Genomic DNA, 15594 nt, shown 5'->3' on the forward strand with positions numbered 1-15594 from the left:
TGTGTACTTGAAATTTTGAACAAAATAAAAAATAAACAAATAAATAAACATTCCTTAGTGATTCAAAGAGCTTACAGATCACATGGCAAGATCAGTTTCATGCAGCACTTAAAGTATATTTGACTCATTTTACTTAACATCTTTTAGCTTTCACCAGCACATTAATATCAGAAGTCACATCCTGAGTGGCGGCCAACTTCAGGATGTGATTCAAGTTCTTGTGTGAGCCTTGAGCGCAGCTTTGTTTTATTTATACTCATAACAGAGAAACCTTGCTCACAAAGATAACTTTATTTTCACTCTACATTGTAAAGTATGAAAATAAAGTTCATACAACCATCTCGCGGGCCGGATTTAACCCGCTTGTGGGCCGGATCCGGTCCGCGGGCCGCATCTTTGACACCCCTGCTTTAGATGAAAGACTTTTAGCGCTTCTACTTGTTTTAAAGACGTGTCCAAGTCATTTAGAACAGAGGAAAGAGCAGCAGCGAACTCCGCTTCAGACGCCAAGTTTATGACAAACTCGGCACGATGGTGTGTGACGTACGCTACTCAGCGCTGATTGGCTCAGTTAGAATCTCATGGGGTGGGGTTATTTGAAAATGGGGAGAGTTCCCAGACCCTTTCTCTGTGCAGAATTAAACAGAGGAGGAGTCTGGCAGGCCAGGCTAGAGCAGGCTTAGCACCACAGTTGCAACAAAGAAAAACTACAAAGATGGTGTCAACTTTGGCATAAACCTTGGACGATGTAGACTTCGGCTTTCCTTTGACATGAGCAGACAGAGGTCCTCAAGTCACTTATTTAGGAAAAGGATGTATGACGTTCCTTTTTTCTTATGTATGGTGGACTGCCCTGTTGGCTGATCACTGTAGCGATGAATACGTCACATTGTTCTTTGCTCTGATTGGTCCTAGAGCTGTCCAACTGCATGCGGAGACAGTTTAAACACTAAATACACCTACATGCAAAATCTGATTGGTGCTGGGCATTCTCCTTAAAGGGACTCTAAGGAAGTTTGAAGTTTTTATGCTCGCGATCGTCACTCAGGCCTAACGCGTAACTGCAGCTTCAAAAGTAAGCTCGCGCATGCTGTACGTGCATGCTCCTTAACGAAAATAACAGCTGAGACAGTCCCGTGTGTAGCCCGGAGGAAAGAACACAGCAAATTAAAAATAATGTGCCTCTGTCTCTGCAGCTGCACTTTCTCGTCGGCCGGCCGGCCGGACGTGCAGTGTGTGTGTGTGTGTGTGTGTGTGTGTGTGTGTGTGTGTGTGTGTGTGTGTGTGTGTGTGTGTGTGTGTGTGTGTGTGTGTGTGTGTGTGTGTGTGTGTGTGTGTGTGTGTGTGTGTGTGTGTGTGTGTGTGTGTGTGTGTGTGTGTGTGTGTGTGTGTGTGTGTGTGTGTGTGTGTGTGTGTGTGTCGGAGGACGGAGGACAGGAGAACGCACAGCTAATTAATCAAATAATTTGGTTCTGTACCTTTCACTTCAGCACAGCCGCCAAAGGTTTAAGATGGGCCAGTCCTCCCCCCTGCATGCTCAGATCATTCCCTTCCCTTGCTTGAAAATTTGTTCCAAAATGAAAGTTGAACCCACATCCCAGGTGGACCGGACTGGTAAATAAATAAAAAAACCTCAGATTATTTTCTTTGTTTTAATTCAATCAATCAATATAAAACAAGGCTGGAGCCTGAGGACAAGTACACACCGATTCAGTGGCCTAGTGGTAGAGTGTCCGCCCTGAGATCGGGAGATCAGGCGTTCGACTCCTGGTCGGGTCATACCAAAGATTTTGAAAAAATGGGACCCAATGCCTCCCTGCTTGACACAGCATTAAGGGGTTGGATTGGGGGGTTAAACCACCAAATAGTTCCCGAGCGCGGCTTGTCTGCAGCTCACCGCTCCCCCAGGGGATGGGTCAAATGCGTAGAATACATTTCACCACACACCTGTGTGTGTGTGTGACGACTAAATGGGACTTTAATCTTTAATCTTGATCTTTTTTATCTGTGAATTCAATGCCATTCTGCGAGTCTCAAATAAAAATTTGGGCGTCTTATTACTGTAAAAAATATATATCATTAATGTATAAAAGAAACTCCAAATAACAAATTATGTTCAAACCTGGAATTGAACCCTGGTCTTCTACATAAAAGTCAGACCTTACTAGGTGAGCTAAAGCACCAGTGACATTGATTCTATCTGTAACTTTTATATCCTTGATGACAGCTGAAACAACGTCAATCCAAAGAACGGTTCGGAGCGAAAATGGCTATTTGGTTGCTAATTTGCAGGAAATATCTAGAAGAAAGTAGCTAAGGGTCCTCAGAAATGTAGCTAGGTTCATTTCTAGGCGTTAGGAACAGCAACAAAGTCGCTGAGTTGGCACTACCTCTCTCTCTGCTGCTAAATCTATGGATAGCAAATGCTACGGGCTATGCCTGAGTGTGAACACGCATGAAGCAGCCTGCTTGACCACAACATCTCTCTTTTTCTGTGATTTTACAGAAAAACAGGCAATCACAGTAAAAATGCCAGGGCTCATTCTACAGGACCAGGGCATTGCAGGAGAATGTATGAAGAAGACATTTATTATTTCTATGCATTTTGACTGTCAAACTTCCTTAGAGTCCCTTTAAGGTGCACATCTACTCTGTACTTTTTCATTCAAGCATTCTCACAGCACCTGTAAACACACATTAGTGATTTACAAAGCACGCCCTCAGCTCCAGAGTTGCCAGGTGTTGGTTATAAACAACCCAGAGCTTACTTTAAGCGTTGTTGTTTGGTTTGGACCTGATTTCATAGATCTGACTGCACTGAGTCAGCAGAGTTACAGCAGTGGAGCAATGCTGTGGGAAGAATCAATTCCAGGAAATAGCTTTCAGACAGAACAGCATATTTAAGAGTTGGTTTACTGCAGGAGAGAGAAGTCAGACTGATGCAGTTTGGAGAATCAGAGGAGTTCTCATGACAGCTACTCAGATCAGAGCACTTGCTAATGTAGAGGATATGAAAACATGGGGGGGGGGGTGCAGATGTTATTGTTTCAGGAACTAGCAGAATGCCACATCAGAGGAGAGCTTCAGACAACAAGATTTGGGGTCTTATTTGTTGATATTTGGGCATCTGGCTTCTGATTGGCTGCCAGCAACACAACTCTAACACTGGCTGTTTTATCTGCAACATCGATGTTTTATGTCCACAAATAACACAAGCCTGGAGGAGTTCTGCTGTGTGGTGGAGTTGCTAATACTAAAAGTTAGCTTCTACTAACCGAGATGCTCTCTGCCGTTTCCTGGACGCTAAACGACCAACATCCTTCCCTGTCGTGAGTCAAGATGGGTGAGTCCATGAATGCTAAGTGTGACGTAGATCTGTCAGGAGTTTCTAATCCTACAGTTTCACCATCTACTTTCTATCAGAAGCTAATGCAGGAGATAGGTGTAGGAGACTATTTTCATGCTCAGCCTACATAAGAAACCCAGAGTGACCCATTAGAATGAGAAATAATCATTGAAATGGTTTTTCAGTGTTCCACACCTTTAAAGTGGACATTGTTTTGATTAGAGGTGTGCCATCTGAGGTACCTCATGAGTCGATTATTACAAGACCAACATTTTTTTATGCTTGTTTTTTTTTTTTTACTTTTTAGGTTTTATTCTCACATCATAGCCTTTTCATATTTTCTTATTATTTTACGACAAATTAATTCAAGTTACCAAATACCTTTTAACCCCACTGTCTTGTTCATGTAAGAATAAACACATACCCAACACTGTTTTGCATGAAATCTACAGGCTAAACATGAAAAATGAAAGTAAACACGGTCAGTCAATCCTGCTTTTATAAACAGAATCAGCTGAGAAGGTAAATTGGAGTGATGCAGAGATCCTGGATGTAGATCTGACGCTTGGATGACCAGACAGTTCTCATGGACCGTGAAGGAGACACCTTTTCGAGCGGCTCATGAAACTTAAGGAACTTTGCTTCAATCAGCATAAAAATTCATTTGCATCCAAGCTCAAGGAATGTTTGTGAAAGTGCAGACACCACCCCCACACCCACTTTATACCAAAATCGTGATCTTTGTGAAACTACAAACACTACCGCCATAAATGACCAAAGGCTCCCTGGTGCTGCCTCAGCTTTGCAGCAAAGCAATGCCGTAGGTTCATAAAGAGTCTGGAGTTGCAGGCAAGTTTTATTAATCCATCCTTGACTGTTGGCTGGTTTAAAAGATGGACAAACCCGACACATAGCCTTCTGTGGGGCTCTAGAAGCCAAACGGGTGGTTCCGATTGTCTTGGCCATGTCACACATCTCGTCACACCCAGACACTCCAAAAATGGTAAATGAAGTGGGGCTGCCAATGACTAAGACTTAAACGAATCAAATGGTTCGATTCAATTCCTCGATTCATGTTTTTACTGATTCGAAGCTTCATTAAATGTGTGCACCACAGTCTGAACACATTTCACTGGTGTACAATGTGGTGATGTAGGTGTTGTGGAGGAAAATAACAAAACCAGGGTCTCGATAGACTATTCGAATGCTAAAATATTCAATAGCTGCAGGCCTACACTGACACCCATAGACTCTGAACCAATGTAGCTACGAGCTAGCTCAAAGCTACATGGAGCCAATCGGGGTAGCTACAAACTACCCGAGTAAACCTTAAAGTTAATGGAGGCTTTTAGGTGCTTTTAGCCAGAAAAATGTGGTTGAGCGACTCACAAGTGAAGCAGCATCAACTCAAACGCTGCAGTGTTTCTGTGGTCTTCCTCAGAGAGCTCCACCGGCTACCAGGAAGACAACAGTATCAGCTGTAGGGATGGGTACCTTTGACATTTGAATCGATCCGGTACTAATTCCCGGTACCTACGAATCGATACCGGTACTTAACGGTACCAATGTTCGATACTTTTGAGTGTTTAATATTTTAATTCTCTTTCATAATTAGATATATATTTTTCTCAATATATAACAATTTTTGATAAATATCACGATAAATAACATTCAACTGTTTGTATTTTAACATCGTCCTTGTAGTTTTATAAGCTGATAATTAAACTGAAGCAAACATCTTTACTGTGAACAAAATTTACTGTGTATCTTCATTCCTTTTGCCGTCCTTTTTCTTTGATTTTTCCTACTGGGAAGTTGGAATTTCTGAGGAGAAAGCGAACCCACCATTAGATGATAACAATGGTGGCAATGGAAGCTAACATATCAAGCCAAAGTTATCTTAAACAGTTTATTTAGCTGCTGGAGCAGATTAAAATGATGATGCCTCACACTTAAATCATTGTCGCTGGTTTCATCTTCACCCAATCACCCGTCACATTTAGTAAAGTGAAGCCAAACTTTAGTGCGCGTTCATGTTCTTCTAGTTGGAATTTTGGAGTTCCGAGGAGAAAGCGAACGCACCATTAGCGGAACGAAAGCTAAAATATCAAGCTAACGTTATCTTAAACATGTTATTTACCTACCGGAGCAGATTAAGATGAGGATGTCTCACGTAGATCGTTGTCGCTGGTTTCATCATCACCCAGTTACCCATCACATTTAGTGAAGTGGACCCAAGCTTTAGCTTTCGTTCTTTCTACCATGCTGCTCTGTTTACAACTCGCTCGCAGCGACCGATGACTTAATGCTCTTGCGCATGCGCAGCTGTCTAGGCAAGTTCTCGTTGTGAAGGGCGAGTATCGAAATGAGGCACCGTTTCTAATTAAGTGAATCGGTGCTCGGTCGGTACTGTGGAATTCGGTCGGTACCTTAAAAGTACCGGTAGCCAGGCGAAGTGGAGGAGCTGCCCTGAGACAGCAGCAGCGAGCCACTTGCTGTCTGTTCTTTACAAGGAGATGAGAGAGGCATCTCTCGACTGCCTCCGAGAAGCTGGAGCGGCAGATCAGTTAAACCTAAAATGGTTTCTCCACTGGTCTGTCCCCTAAAGCGCAGCTTTTGTTCCTGCCACACTTTGTGACCGTTTTTCAGCATTTACTCATAATCTTTTTCAACATTTACAAATCAATATTGAATTGGCTCATGTCGCATCGATGTCTCAATTGAATGGTGAATCGGCTTACCATCAGTCAACATGGTGCAGGTCCTGTGTACTAAACACAGTAAAAGTCCTAAAGAGTAGGTGCCGTAATAATCATTCGTTTTAAACGAGCACGGCTGTAGCATACTGGTGGCCATTTATTACCAGAAATAGTATTCATGTTAGTATTAATACTGGCGATGTTTACTCCCAACATCAACTCCAACACAAAAAAAACACGACCAGCCTCAGGAAAAAATCTATGACGGTAAATCTGCTGAAGTGCTTGACAGATAACTGTTATTTAGTGGTGATTTTGTTCTATTTGATTTACTTTAAGCTTAAAACTGCTGCAAGAAGTTATAGTGACAACACTCATACGCACTGCGAGTGCCGCTCTGCCTCACCGTCTGCAGCATGCCGTCTCTGACTGTGATTGGTCAAATGATGACACGTGACTAACACACTAGAACAAAGATCGTTTATGAACAAGAGGAGTCCCCTCTCCTTTCTCCAAAATGATTTCCATAAGTGTGACTGAAACCCAACAAAAGACACCCACGCCCCAAAAAAAAAAAACTCTTCGGATCTACGCGATTCACGTGAACGCCACATTTGGGTTAAAACGGCGATTTTGTCTAAAATGCAACAAGTTTGCAGGTATGAATAATCCAGCAGCAGGAATAGGGCTGGGCATCGGTTGGTTTTGAACAATTCTGATTCCAATTCCTCGTTTCGATTCCGGTTCCTGTCGAATCCGATTCTTTCAAGACATGACATGTTTTAAATGAGCCAGCTAACCACAGATCCTACTAGATGAAATAATCTTAACTTTAACCATCCATCCATTTTCATCCACTTATCCGGAGTCGGGTCGCAGGGCAGTAGCCTAAGGTGAGAGACCCAGACTTCCCTCTCCCCAGCCACTTGGGCCAGCTCCTCTGGGGGAATCCCAAGGTGTTCCCTGGCCAGGTGAGAGACGTAGTCCCTCCACCATGTTCTGGGTCTACCTTTAGGTCTCCTCCCGGTTGGACGTGCCTGGAAAACCTCACCAGAGAGGCGTCCAGGAGGCTAAATGTCTCCAACACATCCAGAAACGCGCAGCTGTTTTCAGCTAAAACTCTCAGGATGATCATGTCCAGGATGACTGAGAACTACACCTCTATGCTGCTGCAGCATTCAGTCAGAACAGGAAGTGAAACTTAAACGTAGCTGCTGTCGGTAACGATCTAACAGATTTTAAACATTAAAACTCTCAACAGAAATAGTTCAGAAAGGAAATTTAAATGTTCACAACTTTGTGTGTGATTTACTATTATTATTATTGTTATTATTATTATTATTATTTATTGTGGCAGTAGCTGGTGTGGTCCACCACAGAGAAGATGCTCTAGCTCTTTTGCATTAAAGGTGATGGAACTAGGGACAGATGTGGAGAATCAGTCAGCCATGGTTAGATTTGTCTGCAATGGCATTCCAGAGGAACACCTGATCGGTCTGCTTGACCTCAGTCAGTTAGATGCTGAATTCATTACCACCCAAACCCTTGAGCATCTCTCTGACTCAGGCTATAGTGCAGCTGAAATGATCAGTCAGTGCTCTGATGGAGCGTCTGTCATGAGTGGGCTCAGGGGTGGGGTTCAGGCCTTACTGCAGAAGAAGGTAGGGAAGGATATTCCCTACATCCACTGTAGGGCTGCAACAACGAATCGATAAATTCGATGAAAATCGATTACGAAAAGCGTTGGCAACGAATTGCGTCATCGATTCGTTGTGTCGCACAACTCTTCCAAAAGCGCCCCCCCCCTTCCCGCCCGCCGTTGTGCGCAGACCAGAGCAAGTCAGATCAGCGCGAGGGAGAGCCGGCAGATCAGCGCGAGGGAGAGCCGCAGATCAGCGCAAGGGAGAGCCGGCAGATCAGCGCGAGGGAGAGCCGCAGATCAGCGTGAGGGAGAGCCGGTAGCGGCAGATCAGCGCGAGGGAGAGCCGGCAGACTTGCGCTGCTGCGAACCGGTTCCGCATTGTTGCACAGCGATCCAGGCAGCTGCTTCCAGCGCACGGTCCATTCTCAAAGTGGCGCAACCAAAAAACTATAATTAGCACACGATCGTTCATGTCCGCACATGTTCTCTATTTTCTGTCTTATTTGTGCCTGAAGCGCGCTACTGCGGAGCTCATCACCTGTGCTGCGGTGATTTCACCTCGCAGCTTCGAAAACGCGCTCTCCGCTTTATGGTCAGGACATCCCTTTGATCTGCTCAAAAGTAACTGATGAGGTGAAAAGGTAAGAATCCAGGCAGCAGTTTTTCTGGAGAATTAAGAGGAGATGCAGGAAGATGAGAGACAGACAGGACAGGAAAATAGTTCAATAAAAACAAGAAAACAAAACAAAGTGTTGAAAAGTAAAATGTAGGTAGATTTATCTCCACGACACGTTTTTACCCGTAAAAAACAATAAGTTATACACATGTAATATGTATACAATCTGATACAATTCAGATCACCTTCAAAACTCAGTCACACACCCAGGGCCGTTTCAAGACATTTTGGGGGCCAAGGCAAAATGCCCCCCCCCACCCCCCCAAATAACTGGGCTCCCCAGAAGCCTCTGTGTAATTCATGCCCTCTCCAGTAGTGTTAGTTATATGGTGTTTATAAAAGCCCCTCAGACATTACTGACATGTTCTAATATTATCAGATGAAAAACTAAATTATCAGACATGCTGTCTCATCTGCTTCTTTTATAAACTTGCAAAAAGTAACAAAACCATTTGAAAGCCACTATTTGTGGATTCTCTGAAAGTTTCCAGTGTGTGACAACTTATTTTATCATTGATCCTATCGTCTAATCTCACAGCTGAAACAAGCATCCTTAATAATCTGTGCACAGGAAGCTTACCGATGCTGTAGTAAAACAAAAGGTATTATAATTTATTATTAATAAAACCTTGTTGCAGCACTAAAGCAGAAAAATTAGATTTTGCATTAAATATGCAAAATATTTACATATGAATTGTTTTAGAGCCCTTTAATTGGCAGAATCTGATATTAATTTAGTTCTTACAAAAAATGGGTCCCAACATGGTTTGTGTGGCGTTGCCATAGTGTGACGTCATAGGCACAGATCCCTGTCCTCTTGTTTGGAAATGGAAATATGGTCACCCTACATTAAACAAACTGTCCACCCGGGCTTTTGCACTGCACAGAGACGCTTCGCTGCCTACGACTGAACGTCAGTTGAGAGTCAGTCTCATGCAGAATGACCAATGAAGAGAGGGCCTCAAGTTAAGACCCTCTCCTCATTGGTCAGTCCACACGAGGTGGGTCAAAGGTTACTCTGGGCGGGTTACGTGTTGTCAGGCATTCAAGTATTGAGTATATTTACTGCATATTACAGTAAAATATTCTGTATGTGACACACATTATGGTGATCCTTGGGTCGTGATGATGGAGCCCTTGAATATTGTTGCCCAGGGTACAACAAAGTGTTAATCTGGCCCTGGTTCCGCCGTCACATTCCCGCAGAAACTGGTTGATCACACCGGGGCCAGACTACTAGCATGTGGTTTTACAACCACAATGTCCTCAGAAGCAAAAACGCTTTTAAAAGGGAGGGAGGAGTCCTAACTGTTGCTGCAGGCGTGTTGTGTGAGAGTGCAGTTATATACTGGTTAATATATTTTTGGGTAGGGCTGCAACAAACGATTATTTGGATAATCGATTAATCGGATGGGGTCTCGACACGATTAATCGATTAATCGGATTACATGGGGAAATTTTTAAAAACTGCTAGGGAAACGTTATTTCTCTCCTTCCTTCACTTTATTTAACACAACATTATTAGAAAACAGTTCAATAGCAGAAAAACAACATGCCATCACCTAAATTGTCTTAAAAGGTGTATAGACAGAGACCCTAAGCTACATCTATCTGTGACCTAAAATGCTTGGTCCAAGTTAAACAGCTTAAGGGCAATTCTCATCTGTTTTGTTTGATCTCATCTGTTGACATTTATTTTAAATGTAATTAAACATAGGCTGTGAATTAATCAAAATTGATCACTATTTCCAAAAATGACTGAAAAAATACCAAATAAAACAAAAGTAAATGAATGCCATCATCCTTGCGATGATGCCCTGGGCAACTGCCATAAAGTCACATCAAGAAATGCTGCTGATCATTCCAATGATCCCAAATAGACTCACATTAGGCCACATGAAAGCAACTGAACCCAAAAATATATTAACCAGTATATAACTGCACTCTCACACAACACGCCTGCAGCAACAGTTAGGACTCCTCCCTCCCTTTTAAAAGCGTTTTTGCTTCTGAGGACATTGTGGTTGTAAAACCACATGCTAGTAGTCTGGCCCCGGTGTGATCAACCAGTTTCTGCGGGAATGTGACGGCGGAACCAGGGCCAGATTAACACTTTGTTGTACCCTGGGCAACAATATTCAAGGGCTCCATCATCACGACCCAAGGATCACCATAATGTGGTCACATACAGAATATTTTACTGTAATATGCAGTAAATATACTCAATACTTGAATGCCTGACAACACGTAACCCGCCCAGAGTAACCTTTGACCCACCTCGTGTGGACTGACCAATGAGGAGAGGGTCTTAACTTGAGACCCTCTCTTCATTGGTCAGTCTGCATGAGACTGACTCTCAACTGACGTTCAGTCGTAGGCAGCGAAGCGTCTGTGCAGTGCAAAAGCCCGGGTGGACAGTTTGTTTAATGTAGGGTGACCATATTTCCATTTCCAAACAAGAGGACAGGGGATCTGTGCCTATGACGTCACACTATGGCAACGCCACACAAACCATGTTGGGACCCATTTTTTGTAAGAACTAAATTAATATCAGATTCTGCCAATAAAAGGGCTCTAAAACAATTCATATGTAAATATTTTGCATATTTAATGCAAAATCTAATTTTTCTGCTTTAGTGCTGCAACAAGGTTTTATTAATAATAAATTATTATACCTTTTGTTTTACTACAGCATAAGCTTCCTGTGCACAGATTATTAAGGATGCTTGTTTCAGCTGTGAGATTAGACGATAGGATCAATGAAAAAATAAGTTGTCACACACTCCATGGAAACTTTCAGAGAATCCACAAATAGTGGCTTTCAAATGGTTTTGTTACTTTTTGCAAGTTTATAAAAGAAGCAGATGAGACAGCATGTCTGATAATTTAGTTTTTCATCTGATAATATTAGAACATGTCAGTAATGTCTGAGGAGCTTTTATAAACACCATATAACTAACACTACTGGAGAGGGTATGAATTACACAGAGGCTTCTGGGGAGCCCAGTTATTTGGGGGGGGGGGGGGGGGGGGCATTTTGCCTTGGCCCCCAAAATGTCTTGAAACGGCCCTGGGTGTGTGACTGAGTTTTGAAGGTGATCTGAATTGTATCAGATGTATAAATATGACATGTGTATAACTTATTGTTTTTTACTGGTAAAAACATGTAGTGGAGATAAATCTACCTACATTTTACTTTTCAACACTTTGTTTTGTTTTCTTGTTTTTATTGAACTATTTTCCTGTCCTGTCTGTCTCTCATCTTCCTGCATCTCCTCTTAATTCTCCAGAAAATCTGTTGCCTGGATTCTTACCTTTTCACCTCATCAGTTACTTTTGAGCAGATCAAAGGGATCTCCTGACCGAAAAGCAGAGCGCGTTTTCGATGCTGCGTGAGGTGACATCACCACAGCACAGGTGATGAGCTCCGCAGCGAGCTTCAGGCACAGAAAATAGAGAACATGTGCGGACATGAACGATCGTGTGCTAATTATAGTTTTTTGGTTGCGCCACTTTGAGAATGGACCGTGCGCTGGAAGCAGCTGCCTGGATCGCTGTGCAACAATGCGGAACCGGTTCGCAGCAGCGCAAGTCTGCCGGCTCTCGCTCGCGCTGATCTGCGGCTCTCCCTCACGCTGATCTGCGGCTCTCCCTCGCGCTGATCTGCGGCTCTCCCTCGCGCTGATCTGACTTGCTCTGGTCTGCGCGCAACGGCGGGCGGTAAGGGGGGGGGGGGCGCTTTTGGAAGAGTTGTGCGACACAACGAATCGATGACGCAATTCGTTGCCAACGCTTTTAGTAATCGATTTTCATCGAATTTATCGATTTGTTGTTGCAGCCCTATTTTTGGGTTCAGTTGCTTTCATGTGGCCTAATGTGAGTCTATTTGGGATCATTGGAATGATCAGCAGCATTTCTTGATGTGACTTTATGGCAGTTGCCCAGGGCATCATCGCAAGGAGGATGGCATTCATTTACTTTTGTTTTATTTGGTATTTTTTCAGTCATTTTTGGAAATAGTGATCAATTTTGATTAATTCACGGCCTATGTTTAATTACATTTAAAATAAATGTCAACAGATGAGATCAAACAAAACAGATGAGAATTGCCCTTAAGCTGTTTAACTTGGACCAAGCATTTTAGGTCACAGATAGATGTAGCTTAGGGTCTCTGTCTATACACCTTATAAGACAATTTAGGTGATGGCATGTTGTTTTTCTGCTATTGAACTGTTTTCTAATAATGTTTTGTTAAATAAAGTGAAGGAAGGAGAGAAATAACGTTTCCCTAGCAGTTTTTAAAAATTTCCCCATGTAATCCGATTAATCGATTAATCGTGTCGAGACCCCATCCGATGAATCGATTATCCAAATAATCGTTTGTTGCAGCCCTAATCCACTGCTACAACCACCAGCTGCACTTGGCAGTGGACCATGTAATACAGGCAGAGCCATGTGCAAAAACCTTTTTTCATCTTTCAGGATCTCTACACTCATTTTTCCACCGTCATTATGTTTCACAGAACTATGACGTTCCCTCCCTGAAACGACTGTTGGAGATCAGGTGTACAAGCCACCATGATGAGACCAAGTGCCTTGTGGAGAATCAGGATGCTGTTATGAGTATGCTGTCAGAGGTTACAGAGGACAGAGCTGCTGCTGTTGATATCTGTACAGAGGCATCAGGACTGTTGGTGATGTTAAGGAGGCATCACTTCTTTGAAATAGGAAAATTCCTCTCAAAAGTTCTGGGTTCCTTGAAGTCTGCAAGTTCTATGCTGCAGTCTCACTCTGTTGACCTGTGCTGTGCTTCAGAAGTAGTCAGTGCATCTCTGCAGGCTTTGAAGCAGATGAGAGATGAGGAAATCGAGACATTAACCAGCACACCTGCACCAGCTGCTAAACGACAAAGAAAAGCAAGCTCACTGCTAACAGGTAGTATTGTAATGTCCACTGTGGGCCACGTAGAAGACTCCACAACTCCTAGCCAGGCTCTGAAGAGAGCTCTGCTCAACATTTTGGACATAGTCATTGTAGAGATGGAGACAAGATTCTCCAAAAGCAATCTTGATCTCATGAAAGCCCTTAACTGCCTTCAACCTCAGTCTCCCTCTTTTCTGGATCCTGACATGTTAAGTCCTCTGCAGAAAATGACAGGAAGTGACAGTGAGAAACTTTCCAATGAGATTCTTGTTGCAAAACTAATGTTGGAAAAAGAATTCAAAAAGACTGATGATGATAACTGTGTAGAGTTTGTAGACCTCTCCACTGATTGCAAATATCTACATGGGTATAAGAAAGCCTTTCCTCAGCTCCATCGCATGTATGTGACCTCCCTTGTGACTGGAATATCAGCAGCATTGTGCAAGAGCTCTTTCTCCACTTTGTCTCGTGTTCTTACCCCGTTCTGCCATACAATGATACATGAGAGAAAAAGAAATGTAGTCATTCTGGCTCGAGAAGGCCACAACATCAGGCCTAGATATGGATGGATTCATTAGGACTTTAGCACAGAAAAGCAGATGGGTGATGCTGTAATGACTGATAAAAGCCATAAAGAAATAAAAACAACAATTCTAAAAAAAAAATTTAAAATAAAATTAAAAATGGAAGGATAGACAGATAAGATAGATAAAATAGATTAAAGACATAAAAAAAGATTAAAAAAATTAAAAGACAGACAGACAGATAGAAGATTAGAAAAAAGATTAATGCAGCCCCAATAGGGAACAAGCCAGAGTCCCATTTGTGCCGGTCCCACGGCCCGGGTACATGCAGAGGGTAGTGTAAGCAATGGATCAAAGGAAAAGATAGATATATGGATAGAAGAACTGTAATGATGATAGCATAGTTTTTTTTTTTTTTTTTTTTTTTGCAATTTAGGGATTTAGGGGTATGTGACACCCGAAAAATTATTTCCAAGACAAGCCCCCCCCCCCCCCATATTCCACCTGCACCCCTTTGTAGGGCTGGCTAAATCCAGCCCTGAGCAGAAGAGTTCACTAGTCTACATACACGAACTTAGCTGGTTTCATCTGTGTGTGGTGCAGATAGCTGCCATTTGTGCATACAGTCTAACCATATTATCGCCCAAGTTATGTTTATTTTAATTTCAACTGGCCTGTTCAGCTCGGTGTGGACCTGCTCTACTCCACTGCTGTGACATGAACATGAACTGGTTTGTAAGAAGACCCAACTTAAAATGTGAAACCATAAAAACTGCTCAAATTATTTGTAAAGTAAGAATTATTCCAAACAATGAAAACATGCTTTTTAATAGAGTTCCCGTCTGAGTAGCAGTCTTCTGAACTCCTGATTGGGAATCTCTTTTCCACCTGCGGCTAAATGTCAAGAAAAACCAATAAAACTATAAAAGGCTGCAGGGAGATAGAAGGTGTGTGTGTGTGTGTGTGTGTGTGTGTGTGTGTGTGTGTGTGTGTGTGTGTGTGTGTGTGTGTGTGTGTGTGTGTGTGTGTGTGTGTGTGTGTGTGTGTGTGTGTGTGTTGAACAGAGGCGTGACATGTTGAGCTGTCATGCTGGTGCCACTACGACGCTGCTCCCGTTTCCTCCAGCCTGACTAAATATCTGATTTACAATATGAGTCTTTTCAGATGTAAATGATTCAGCTGCGCGCGAGGACTCCTGCCATGAAAATCCTGTTGCTGGACAAAGGAAACGGAATTCCCTCTCTCCTCCTGCAGCACTCATTATTTTAACATCCAGCCCTCATCCGCAGCAGGATTTTAGGATTGGGATGGGGCTATCCTTCCTGATGGGATGCAGGTTGAAGCATCCTTCTCCACTAACAGTGATGCTCTCTCCCTCTCTCTCTCTCTCTCTCACACACACACACACACACACACACACACACACACACACACACACACACACACACACACACACACACACACACACACACACATGAATGCCACACAAAGGAAACACGAGTCTGCTGATCAATACCAAACACAAACAACACGAAGCCACGAATCGGCTGTTTGCACGCAGAGGAAACCCTTTTGGCTCCCGGGAGGAAACGCACCCTGCCTGCACGGACCAGAAACCAAATTAAAATCTGCAACCGCTGCAGTTCTCCACCGGGGAGGGTTGTTTCCACGGTGGGAACGCGATCCGCTCACCCTCGAGCAGGAGTAACGGTTCTCCGGTGAATGCCATCACCAGTGTTGATGACCCACAGCACCGAGTTGCAGCTGATTGACCCTAACTAGCT

At 43.2% G+C, this 15594-nt stretch overlaps 1 protein-coding gene across 1 annotated transcript in view; it reads right to left on the reverse strand.

The window, feature by feature from the left end:
* tgfbr1b (transforming growth factor, beta receptor 1 b) overlaps positions 1-15594 on the reverse strand; it is a 75816-nt gene that overhangs the window by 59649 nt on the left and 573 nt on the right. The window lies entirely within an intron of this gene.

Source organism: Nothobranchius furzeri, chromosome 7, assembly GCF_043380555.1.
Source record: "Nothobranchius furzeri strain GRZ-AD chromosome 7, NfurGRZ-RIMD1, whole genome shotgun sequence".
Classification (NCBI taxonomy): Eukaryota; Metazoa; Chordata; class Actinopteri; order Cyprinodontiformes; family Nothobranchiidae; genus Nothobranchius; species Nothobranchius furzeri.